Source organism: Lynx rufus, unplaced genomic scaffold (assembly GCF_022079265.1).
Source record: "Lynx rufus isolate CCGP_SWC_20201006 ecotype Redwood Valley unplaced genomic scaffold, mLynRuf1.p SCAF_1, whole genome shotgun sequence".
In the NCBI taxonomy this organism is placed as follows: Eukaryota; Metazoa; Chordata; class Mammalia; order Carnivora; family Felidae; genus Lynx; species Lynx rufus.
In genome coordinates, this window is record NW_025814823.1 from 84,984,735 (window position 1) to 84,997,088 (window position 12,354).

The 12,354-nt window shown below is 38.4% G+C and overlaps 1 pseudogene; it reads left to right on the plus strand.

The window, feature by feature from the left end:
- Window positions 1-941: 941 nt before the first annotated feature.
- Window positions 942-12,354, plus strand: part of LOC124508886 (piggyBac transposable element-derived protein 2-like) — a 40,208-nt pseudogene continuing 28,795 nt past the window's right edge.

Here is a 12,354-nt window from a genome sequence, read left to right on the forward strand (position 1 = left end):
ACCCTGGGCCAATCACTTTCTCAAGGCTGCCTGGAAAGGTACAGGAAAATAAACATACAGAGAAAATGATCCATGGGAGAAAGACCTATGGGAGATGGAGATGGCTCCTTCACATAGTGATAACCACCTTGTTAAGGTAGTTGTTAACATGATTTTTATAATTGAGATAAAACTGGTGTATAACAGTATTTTAATTTCAAGTGTAAAATATGATAAGACAATATTCATATACATACAAAGTGTTCACCACATTCTAATTACCGTTTGTCACCATTCAATTAAACCCCCTTTACCCACTTTCCCCATTTATGAAAACTGTTCCCTCTGTTCTCCCTGTTCCAATAATTTGTTCTCTGTATCTATGAGTATGATTTTGGTTTTGTTTATTTTTTTAATTTTTTAAAAATGTTTTTATTTATTTTTGAGACAGAGAGAGACATAGCATGAGCAGGGGAGGAGCAGAGAGAGAGGGAGCCACAGAATCCGAAGGAGGCTTCAGGGTCTGAGCTGTCAGCACAGAGCCTGACATGGGTCTCAAACTCACGGACTGTGAGATCATGACCTGAGCCGAAGTCGGACGTCCAACCGACTGAGCCACCCAGGCGCCCCGTGTTTTTGTTTATTTTAAATTCACCCCATAAATAAAATCATCTGTTATTTTTCTTTCTCTGACATTTTACTCAGAAAAATACACTCTGAAGAGACTGGAAGATGGATGCAGAGAGGAAGACCCTAGGCACGCATCTTCCCACGAATACAACTATATAACTATCAAATCATCTTAAATACCCCAGAAATCAACCTGGCAGAATCAGACTGTCAGAACAAACTCCACAACTAAAATCAGAGAAGAAGCCACATCAAAGAATGTAGAAAGTGTGAAGACACAGTTTGGTAGAGAAATGGATCATGGTTGCTGCATTTGGGTGGGAGCAACAGACATGGAGAAGGGTAAGAGACAGACTAACATACAGAGGAGGGTATAGGGAAAACAAATTCCCAGAGCAATTGGATTTAAAAATGAGAGAGACTGAATTTTGTGACTTTTGGCAACAAACTGGGCTTCAGCCTGGATTCTCAAGTCAGCAGCCTTTACAGGTATACAGCCTGAATGGTAATGGGGCTACTCTTAGAGAAAAGACAGGGAAAGAACTTTCCAACAAACATCATGGAAAGACCCTTTGCAGAGCACCTGGAGCACACAGTGGGGAGGTTATCTGGTCATCTTGGAGCCTGTCCCAGAGAAGCAGCATTCATGGAGAGACTCCTCTGGGAGAAAAGAAACTTGCAGGCAGCACTTCCCTCCCCACACTCAGCATAAGCTCAGGACTACCTGTGAGAACCTATGCAGTGCAATCACTAGCTACCTAACTTGTTTACACCAAGCTGTGCCCCCAGTTCTCTGATAGAACTACCTTTCCCTGTCACACTTGCCTCAGTCCAAACACAACATGTTCTTTCCCCCCAGAAGACCTGCCCATCCCCCTGCCCACATCCCATCTCCCAGGCCTAGAGTTTTGCAGAGTATCAGTTCCAGCAGTGGACATAACTCATTTCACAAGCAGACCAAAGCACACCTATTTAGAACTCACCACATTCAGGTAAGGGACCAAATGCTGTTCACAACATGCAAAGAAAGCCTAAGCAAAAGACTGGACTGAAGGATAAAATGACCAGAAGAAAACATAAAGGTATACTCAAAACACATTGGATATATTTCCATGAGGGTCAGGCCCTGGGAAACAGTGGACACTACATGGCGAGGGTGGGGGGACTACACAATCTCTTCTCCATAAGGTCATCATCCTCAAGAACAGCAGACATAGATGACTTTCTTAATATACAGAAACAGGCACAGAGATGTAGACAAAAATGGGAAGACAGAGGAATTAATATCAAATGAAAGAACAATACAAAACCATGGCCAGATCCAAGCAAAACAAATATGAGTAACATGCTGGATGGAATATTTAAAGCAATTATTATAAGTATATTCACTGGGTGTGGTAAAAGAGTGGAGGATATGAATAAGACTCTTAATACAGAAATAAGGATAACAGGGACATCTGGGTGACTCAGTCGGTTAAGCAGGCCTACTTTGGCTCAGGTCATGTTTTGGCAGTTTGTGGATTTGAGCCCTGCATTGGGCTTTCAGCTGTCAGTGCAGACACTGCTTTGGATTCTCTGTCTTCCTCTCTCTCTGCCTTTCCCTACTCACACACTCTCTCTCTCACAAAAAGAAATAAACATTAAAAAAAGGAAATAAGGAATAACATATAAGAGACAAAGTGCTCAATAAATGAAATAAGAAACATGCTTGATGAAATACACAGCAGGCTGGAAGAAGTAGAAGAATGACTCAATGATCCAGTAGACAAAGCATGAGGAAGTAACTAATCTGAGCAAAAAAAAAGAGAACAAGAATTATGCAAAAAGAGAAAAGACTTAGAGAACTCAATGGCCCAATCAAGTAGAATAACTTTCATATTATAGGAGTCCCAGAAGAAAAAGAGAGAGAAAAGAGGCAAAAAAATTATTTGAAGAAATAATAGAAAACTTCCTAATCTCTGAAGGAAACAGATATTGAGATCCAGGAGGCACAAGGAACCCCCCAAAAAAATCAACAAAAGCAGATTCACTCCAAGACATATTCTAATTAAATTGGAAACTGTAGTGATAACGAATGAACCTTAGTGGCACCTGTGTGGCTCAGTCGGTTGAGCTGAGCGTCTGACTTCGGCTCAGGTCATGATCTCACAGTTGGTGGGCTTGAGCCCCATGTTGGGCTCTGTGCTAACAGCTTAGAGCCTGCAGCCTGCTTTGGAGTTTGTGTCTCCCTCTTTCTGCCCCTCCTCCACTCACACTCTGTCTCTAAAAAATTAATAAATGTTAAAAAAAAACAATGAACCTTAAAAGCAGCAAGATAAGTGGCACTTCAGTGGCTCAGTCAGTTAAGCATGTGACTCTTGATTTTGACTCAGGTCATGATCTCACAGTTTGTGGGATTGAGCTCTGCATCAGAGTCTGCACTGACAGTGCAAAGCCTGCATTGAATTCTCATTCTTTCTCTTTACCCCTCCCCCACTCTTACATGAGTGGGTGCTCTCTTTTATCAAAATAAATTTATTTTGATAAAGTTACAATTTACATTTACATTTACAATTTACATTTTTTACAATTTACAATACAATTTACATTTACAATTACATATGGCTTCCCTGAGAGCTCAGGAAAGCCCACAGCATTGAAAGTTGAAATTTTCTGTATCATTTCCCCTTTTTGATCAATAATATTTCTTCAGAAATAAATAATAGTCAACTTTATGTCATTATGTCCCTCAAGGCCAGGATCTGACTCAGATCCATCAAGTCTCTCATTGCTAGGTATGAATATGCATCTTTTTATCTAGAGTTCATTGTTGGGGGCTCACTTATTTAAACAGTAGATAATGAGAAGCCTAAAAATGATATATGTTTTCAATTAATTTCAATTGTTGAGCAAGCATAATACATGTATTTGCCCTAGATTATCTCATCTTACGTTTGGTATAGCATTTATAACAATGATATGTAGATAGAAAAAGGGCTGCAATAAATGCAACCTGAAAAAATAAATGCAGTGGTGGGATGGCTTTGAATAAACAAGAGAAAAAAAACCCAGATAATTCATCACATATGACTTGCATTTTTAATATTTAAATCCAAGTTACTTAACATAGAGAGTAATAATGACTTCGAATGACTAAGGAATAGAATTTAGTGATTCATCATTTACATAAAACACCCAGTGCTCATCCAAAATGTGCTCTCCTGGAGGGAGGAGTCAACATGGCAGAGAGGTAAGGGGACCGGAAGTTCCCTTGTCCCTCAAACACAGCAGTATTGAGGCCAGAAGACTTGGAATTCCAGGAATTCAGGCTATAGAGTGACAGAAACATCTCCAGGGGCCCATGGGGACAACTTGATGGGCCATCGGTGTGTGATTGCAAAGTGGGAGAGATAAAATGGGCAGTTTAGGCATGCAGAGGATGGATCTCCTTTTGTGGAGAGACAAAAGGAAGAGAAAGAGAGGGTGAGAAAATGTTGAACTGTATTTGGACAAGAGAAAAAAACACAGACTGGGATACAGAAAAAAAAAAACAAACAGAGAAAGAACCAATTTCTAACTGCCAACCTTTCTTCACCCTATTCACACACCTGGAGAGGAGGGGAGCCAGGCCCAGGATCAGTAGCTAGCTCCAAGAAGTAGTCAGAGAGAGCAGTCCACTCTCTTGAGTGCTGTGGGAAGAAAGCAAATAGCCATTCAAAGGACAAAAGACCTTGTATGACCCCACTGGCCAGAGGCTCTTTGTCAGCTGGCTGGTGGAGTGACAGCACCCCAGAACTGGAGACACTGATTGGTATTCTTTAAGACATCAGGGTTTGAATCCAAGCCAAGAGGCCTGGGAGGCAGGGTAGATGGTGGAGCATAACATAGCAGCCCACTCATGCCTGCTCAGCACTGTGAAGAGCCAGAGGCCCTTTGTTGGCAGGTGGGGTGAAGTGGCATTTCCCCATAACCAGGGCTGGTGGAATAGGATCTTTTAAGACATTGGGGTTTGAATCCAGCCAAGCACCTGGGAGGCATGGGAGACTGTGGAGCAGAGAAAAACCGGACCACTTGAGCCCATATGGCACTGTGAAAATCCCATGAACAGAGTGGTTTCAGACACCTGGTCTGGGGAAGAGGTGGTCATGTTTCTCTCCATCACCAAGGTGAGTTTTGCAGAACAGACAACAGGTCCAGGGTGGAGGTGGGAACTGTCTACACCAAACCATGTCCCTCCATGCCAGGTAATTGTATATGTAACAGAACAAGATTGACACTGAAAGAACCAGACAGTCACAACTTCAGACCAATGAAGCCACTGGTCCCGAGGCACTGTCAAATATTGGTCCAGTGGTTTTGCATTCTTTGATTTGATTTCTGGTCAATTATTACTTTATGTTTATATATTTATGTTATATTTATATTATGTTATGATATATTATGTTATGTATATATATACACATGTATGTTTGTGTGTGTGTATTTTTCTTCCTTTTCTTCCCCTTATTTCTTCCCTTCTCTAGTCTGGTTATTCTGGTTTTTGGTGTGTTTAAGCAGACTCTTTTTAACTATTATTTTTGCACCTCTTCTGTATCTCCTTTATTTTTTTTTTCTCTCTGGACTAAGCCATATAGTTTCTCTGATTCTCTGCCTGGTCAATTGTGTTTTTTTTTCTTTTTTCTTTTCACTGCCCTTGACATTTCTCTCTTTCTATAGGACAAGGTCTCTTCCACCACCCCATCCTTTTTAAAAAAAAATTTCCAGGGATACTTCAACAAAAAATCAAAGCACAATTGGTGGAAGGTCTAAACCACCAATGCAAGTAGGGAGATAAAGCAATTAGAGTCACAACACAGAACATGAAACACACTCCAAAAACACCTCCTGAAGGGCAAGACCCAGACAGCATAAGAATCCTTTTAAATACGGAAATTCTCACAGGTGCAGGACTCATAATAAGCTATTAAAACACATAAGGGACAGAAAACTAGCCAATATGATGAAACGGTGATTTCTCCTTAAAATAAATTCCAGGAATGAATACAGATAGGGATTTCCTGAAAAACGGATATAAACAATATAACTGACCAAAAATTTAGAATAATAGTCATAGGATTAATAGGTAGCTTGAAAAAAAAAAGCATAGAACAGAAGAGAATATATTGCTGTTGAGATCAAGGAACTACTAAATAGTCATAACGAACTAAGAAATCCTATAAATGAGGTGCAAAATAACTAGATTCAGTAACAGCAGGGATGGAGGAGGAAGAGAGGAGATTAAGTTAAATAGAAGGTAAAATTATGGAAAATGATGAAGCCAAGAAAAAGAGAAGAAAACACTAGACCATGAGACAATTAGAGAACTAAATAATTCAATGAAATGTAATAATATTCATATCATAGGAGTTCTGGAAGAACAAGAAGAGAGAAAAAGGGGCAGAAGTTTTACCTAAACAAATTATTGCTGAGAAATTCCCTAATCTAAGGAAGGAAAAGGACTTCCAAGTCCAGGAGGCACAGAGAACTCCCTTCAGATTTAACAAGAATATCTTATCCATGGCATATCATAGTGAAACTGGCAATATTCAAAGAAAAAGAGAAAATTCTGAAAGCAGCTAAGGACAAAAGGACCCTAACTTACAAGGATAGACACATAAGAGTAGTAGCAGACCTGTCCACTGAAACCTGGCAGGCCAGTAGAATGTGGTGGGAAATATCCAATGTGAAGAATAAAAAAATATGCAGCCAAGAATCTTTTATCCAGCAAGGCTGTCCTCCAGAATAGAAGGAGAGATAAAAGTTTCCCATACAACAAAAACCGAGGGGGTTCATGACCACTAAACCAGCCCTGCAAGAGATTCTTAGGGGGACCTGTGAGTGGAATGCTGCAAACACTACAAAGGACCAGAGACATTGCCACAAGCATGAAACCTACAGATAACACAATGACACTAAATCCATATCTTTCAATAATAACTCTGAATGTAAATGGACCCAATGCTCCAATCAAAAGACATAATGTATCAGAATGGATTAAAAAAACAAGGTCCATCTATATGCTGACTAGAAGAGACCCATTGTCAACTTGAAGGGACCTTCAGATTGAAACTGTGGATGGAGAAGCATCTATCATGCTACTGGAAGTCAAAACACAATTGGAGTAGCCATTCTTATATCAGACAAACTAGATTTTAAACTAAATGCTGTAACAAGAGTTGGAGAAGGGCATTATATCATAATTACAGTTCCTATCCATCAAGAAAGCTAACAATTATAAATGTTTATGCTCCCAACTTGGGGATAACCATATATATGCATCAATTAATCACAAACATAAGAAATGTTATTGATATGAATACTGTAAGTGCAGGACACTTTAATACTTCACTTACAGGAATGGGCAGATCACCTAGACAGAAAATCGATAAAGAAACAATGGACTTAAAGATGAAGTCAAGCTTTCACTTTTTGCAGATGACATGATATTATACAGAGAAAACCCCATAGACTCCACCAAAAAACTATCAGAAATGATACATGAATTCAGCAAAGGGGAGGATACATAATTAATATACAGGAATCGTTGCATTCTTATACACTAATGATGAAGTAACAGAAAGACAAATAAAGGAACTGATCCCATTCACAATCGCACCAAGAATAATAAAATACCTAGGAATTTTATGTTTAGAAAAACATAAAATTATGTTTCTGTTTAGAAAATGGTGCTGGGAGAACTGGACAGCAACATGCAGAAGAATGACACTAGACCCCTTTCTTACACCATTCACAAAAATAAACTCAAAATGGATGAAGGACGTGAATGTGAGACAGGAAACCATCAAAATCCTAGAGGAGAAAGCAGGAAAAAACCTCTTTGACCTCAGTCGCAGCAATTTCTTATTTGACACATCTCCAAAGGCAAGGGAATTAGAAGCAAAAGTGAAATATTGGGACATCATCAAGATAATAAGCTTCTGCACTGCAAAGGAAACAATCAACAAAACTCAAAGACAACCTATGGAATGCGAAAATATATTTGCAAATGACATATCAGATAAAGGGCTACTATCTAAAATCTATAAAGAACTCACCAAACTCCAGACCCAAAAAACAAATAATCCAGTGAAGAAATGGGCAGAAGACATGAATAGACATCCAAATGGCCAACAGGCACCTGAAAAGATGCTTAACATCACTCTTCATCAGGGAAATACAAATCAAAACCACACCGAGATATCACCTCATGCCAGTGACCATGGCTAAAATAAACAAATCAGGAAGCTATAGATGCTGGAGAGGATGTTGAGAAACGGGAACCCTCTTGCACTGTTGGTGGGAATGCAAACTGGTGCAGCCGCTCTGGAAAACAGTGTGGAGGTTCCTCATAAAATTAAAAATAGATCTATCATATGACCCAGCAACAGCACTGCTAGGAATTTACCCAAGGGATACAGGAGTGCTGATGCATACGGGCACTTGTACCTCTATGTTTATAGCAGAACTTTCAACAATAGCCAAATTATGAAAAGAGCCTAAATGTCCATCAACTGATGAATGGATAAAGAAATTGTGGTTTATATACACAATGGAATACACGTGGCAATGAGAAAGAATGAAATATGGCCCTTTGTAGCAAAGTGGATGGAACTGGAGAATGTTATGCTAAGTGAAATAAGTCACAGAGAGAAAGACAGATACCATATGTTTTCACTCCTATGTGGATCCTGAGAAACTTAACAGAAGACTGTGGAGGAGGGGAAGGGGAAAAAATAAGTTAGAGAGGGAGGGACACAAACCACAAGAGACTCTTAAAAACTGAGAATAAACTGTGGGTTGAGGGGTAGTGGGAGGGAGGGGAAATTGGGTGATGGGCACTGAGGAGGGCACCTGTTGGGATGAGCACTGGGTGTTGTATGGAAACCAATTTGATAATAAATTTCATATTAAAAAATAAAAAAAAAGTAGCAATGGCCTTGAATGATACCTTGGACCAGATGGACTTGACAGATACATTGAGAACTTTACATCCAAAAGCAGTAGAATACACATTCTTTGCAAGTGCACATGGAACATTCTCCAAGATGGATCACATACTGTGTCACAAAACAGCCCTCAATTAATATAAAATAATTGAGATCATACCATGCATATTTTCTAGTCACAACAGTATGATACTTGAGATCAACAACAAGAAAAAATTTGGAAAGCCCCCAAATGCATGGACATTAAAGAACTTCCTACGGAAGAATGCCAGGAAATTAAAGATTACATTAATATACACGCACACACACACAGACACACACACAACAAAGAGAAATGAAAACAGGACATTAGAAACATTTTGAGATGCAGCAAAGACAGTCCTAATAGGAAAAGGCATTGCAATCCAGGCTTATCTCAAGAAACAAGAAAAACCCCAAATACAATATATAACAGCACACCTAAAAGTACTAGAAACAGAAGAGGAACGAAACCCCAAAGTCAGCAGAAGTGAAATAATAAAGATCACAGCAGAAATAAACAATATGTAATCCCAAAACAAAACAAAACAGTAGAACAGATCAATGTATCTAAGAACAGGATTTTGGAAAATAAACAAAATTGATAAACCTATAGCCAGATTTTTCAAACAGAAATGAAAGAGAACCATAATGATACAATCATGAATGAAAATGGATATCACCACAAATCTCTCAGAAATAAAAGCAATTCTCAAAGAATATTATGAGAAATTATACATCAAGAAACTGGACAACCTGGAAGAAATGAACCAATTCCTAGACACCCACACACTACCAAAATTCAAACAGGAAGAAATGGGAGACTGAAGAGACCCATAATCAAAGAACTTGACTCAGTTATCAAAAACCTCCCAGCAAATTAGAGTCCTGGGCCATATGGCTTCCCAGGGGAATTCTACCAGACATTTAAAGCAGAGTTAATACCTATCCTTCTCAAGCTGTTACAAAAATACTGAAATGGAAGGAAAGCTTCCAGATTCATTTTACAAAGCCAGCATTACTTTGATTCCTAAACCAGACAGAGACCCCACTAAAAGGAGAATTACAGGCCAATTCCCCTGATGAACATGGATGCGAAAATTCTCAACAAGATACTAGCAAATTGAATTCAACAGTATATCAAAAGAATTATTCACCATGATCGAGTGGGATTCATTCATAGGCTTCAGGGCTGGTTCAACATTCACAAATCAATCAATTTGATACATTACATTAATAAAAGAAAGCATAAGAACTGTATGATTCTGTCAATAGGTGCAGAAAAAGCATTTGACAAAATACATCATCTTATAATAAAAACCCTCCAGAAAGTCAGGATAGAACGAACATTCCTCAACATCATAAAAGCCATTTATGAACAGCACACAGCTAATATCGTCCTAAATCAGGAAAAATGGAGATCTTTCCCCTGGTGATCAGGAACACGGCAGGAATGTCCACTCTCACCACTATTTTTTAACATCGTGTTGGAAGTCGTAGCATCAGCAGACAGCAAAATGAAATAAAATGCATCCAAATTGGGAAAGAAGTGAAACTCTCACTTTTCACAGATGACATGGTACTCTATATGGAAAACCCTAAAGATTCCACCAAAAAGCTTCTAGAACTGATACATGAAATCAGCAAAGTTGAATAATACAAAATAAATGTGCAGAAATCAGTTGCATTTCTATACACATATAATGAGTCACCAGAAAGAGAAATCAAGAAATCAATCCAATTTATAATTGCTCCAAGAACCGTAAAATAGCCAGGAACAAACCTAAACAAAGATGTAAAAGTGCTGTATGCTGAAAACTATAGAAAACTTTTGAAGTAAATTGAAGAAGACACAAAGAAATGGAAAAATTTTTTGTACTAATGGGTTGGAAGAACAAACATTGTTAAAATTACAATACTAACTAAAACAGTCTACACATTCAGTGCAATCCCAATCAAAATTGCTCTGACATTCTTCTCAAAGCTAGAACAAACAATCCTAAAATTTGTATGGAACCACAAAGGACCATTTATAGACAAACATACTTTGAAACAAAAAAACAAAGTGGGAGGGATCACAATCCCAGACTTAACCTCTACTACAAAGCTGCTATCACCAAGACAGCATGGTACCGGCACAAGAACAGACACATAGACTGATGGAATAGAAACGAAAGTGTACGATTGAACCCATAAATGTATGGCCACCTAATCTTTGATGAATCAGGAAAGAGTATCCAATGGAAAAAAAAAAGACAGTATCCTTAGCAAAAGGTGCTGGGAGAACTGCATAGCACCATGCAGAAGAAGGGATGAAAGCAAAATTGAATTATTGGGACCTCATCAAGATAAAAATCTCCTGCACTGCAAATGAAACAATCAACAAAACGAAAAGCAACTGATGAAATGAGAGAAGATATTTGCAAATGACATATTGGATAAAGGATTAGTATCCAAAATATATAAAGAACTTACCAAAGTCAATACCAAAATCAGATAATCCAGTGAAGAAATTGTCAGAAGACATCACTAGACACTTTTTCAAAGAAAACCTCCATAGGGCCAACAGACACATGACAAGATGCTCAACATCACTAATCATTAGGTAAATACAAATCCAAATGGCATTGAGATACCACCTCACATTGGTCAGAGTGGAAAAAAAAAAACTCAGGCAACAACAGATGTTGGTTGTCAAGGATGTGGAGAAAACAGAACTCTCTTGACTGTTGGTGAGAATGCAAACTGGTGCAGCCACTCTGGAAAACAGTATGGAGGTTCCTCAAAAAATTAAAAATAGAATTACCCTTTTACACTACTAGGAATTTATCCAAAGGATACAGGAGTGCTGATGCATAGGAGCACTTGTACCCCAGTGTTTACAGCAGCACTTTCAACAATAGCCAAATTATGGAAAGAGCACAAATGTCCATCAACTGATGAATTGAGAAATAAGATGTGGTTTATATATACAATGGAAACTACTTGGCAATGAAAAAGAATTAAATCCTGACGTTTGCAACAACATGAATGGAACTGGAGGGTATTATGCTAAGTGAAATAAGTCAGTCAGAGATAGACAGATAAAATATGTTTTCACTCATATGTGGAACTTGAGAAACTTAACAGAAGACACTGGGGGAAGGAAGAGGAAAAATATTTTCAAACAGAGAGGGAGACAAACCATAAGAGATCCTTAAATACAGAGAACCAATTCAGGGTTTATGGGGAGTGAGGGATGAGTGAAATGGGTGATGGGTATTGGGGATTGTACTTGTTGGGATGAGCACTGGGTATTGTATGTAAACGATGAATCACAGGACTCTATCCCCAAAACCAAGAGAACACTGTATACACTGAATGTTATGTAACTTGACAATAAATTATATATATAAACAAACAAACAAATAAAAAGTGCCCTCCTTAATGGCCATCATCATTTAGCCCATCTCCCTACCCAACACCCCGCCAGCAACTCTCATTTTGTTCTCTGTATTTAAGAGTCTCTTATGGTTTGTCTCCCTCTCTGTTTTTATCTTATTTTTGCTTCCCTTCTGCTTTCTTCTGCTTTGTTTCTTAAATTCCACATGTGTGAAATCATATATTTGTCTTTCTCTGAATGACTTATTTTCCTTAGCATAATATATCCTAGTTCAATCGACATTGTTGCAAAATACAAAAGTGAATTACTTTTGATTGTTGAGTAGTATTCCATTGTATATATATATACCACATCTACTTTATCCATTCATCAGTTGATAGG